Source organism: Nestor notabilis, unplaced genomic scaffold (genome assembly GCF_000696875.1).
Source record: "Nestor notabilis isolate BGI_N333 unplaced genomic scaffold, ASM69687v1 scaffold33234, whole genome shotgun sequence".
NCBI lineage: Eukaryota > Metazoa > Chordata > Aves > Psittaciformes > Psittacidae > Nestor > Nestor notabilis.
In genome coordinates, this window is record NW_009925693.1 from 1 (window position 1) to 1,422 (window position 1,422).

Sequence of the window (1,422 nt, forward strand, 5' to 3'; positions counted from 1 at the left end):
TATATATATATAAAGATGCTCAATGCAATGCTGTTTATTTAAAGATAAATAAAGGGTATTCTTTCTAAGCTTGAAAGCACATCTTTACTTAAATGCTTCTAAAAATACTATAGATATTAATGAAAATATCAAACCATCTTACTGTTTTCCTGTCTTGATCTTGTCCATCCCCAGCAGTCCAAATCTGCTCTTCTGTTAGATCAGTTAGGAGTAGTTTTTCAAGGTGGAACTTAAGTATTTCAATTCATATGGAGGTATTTCAGTAAAACTAGTTTTAAGCAAACCACATAATGCTCCAAAGCATTTCTGTCCTTGTGCAGAAAGATACTTGCATATTCCCTAGGAATGCTGGTAAGGGGGGTATTAAGTAAGCCTGAATAGAAGTAAGTTGTGAAGACTACTGAGTGGTAAACTGGTACTATAAGGGAGCTTTGCTTCTACTTCTTTCTACATTTATTGTGAAAAGAAAATACAGCATCCACAAATGCTCTAAAAAACAACAAAACACCCTACATACATACACAAAAAAAATGTTAGAACTTTTTTTCCTCTGGGAGGATATGAGTGATGCATCATAGGCTTGTTTGGATTGGAAGGGACCTTAAATAATATCTAGCTCCATTCCCCTGCCATGGGCAGGGACACCTTCCACTAGAGCCGGTTGTCCAAAGCCCTGTCTGACCTGGCCTTGAACACTGCCAGGGCTGGGGCAACCATAGCTTCTCTGGGCAACCTGTGCCAGTGCCCTGTATCTAAATCTACTCTCAGTTTATCCTGTAAATCGCTGTAGCTTATTAAAATGGTAGTAATCATGCAAACATCTGTCGTCAGTATCACTGTGCAGTCCTGTGCTTCATTACATGCTGTAGACCTGCTACTCCACCAGAACCCACAGACGAAGGCACTGCATAACCCTCTTTTGCCTTGCTCTTAGCTCAATTAAATACATTGCTCATTCTGTCTGGTATTTTTGAGATGAGAATGTCTTTGAAGCCTCATGTTTTCAGGTGGCTTTGGCCAGTATAAATACTTTGCGAGAGTTGTTACAGTAAGTTATAATCCTAATTTCCTAATTCAGTGGATTTTGCAAAACACTGGTTTCAGTTGCTCTTCAAATAAAGAAACAACCAAAAAAAAAAAAAAAAGGCCCAGCAGCCCCCAAATCTTTAGACTACAAAGTGAGGTTTCTGGGAATGTTTTTTGTGCTTCTCTTCAGAAGTGCTTAGGTCACATTTAATTTCCACTACCTCCATTTTTCAGGAAGATACTGGAAATATGAATTGGTTATAAATAAACTGAGTAAGATACCAGTTCACATAGCATTTAAAGTTGACACCAAACACTGTCTTTGCCTCATGCTGCTTTTATAGTTCACATGAGAAATATTGCTTTATAATATCCTTTTCCTTTTCTCTTTTAAAG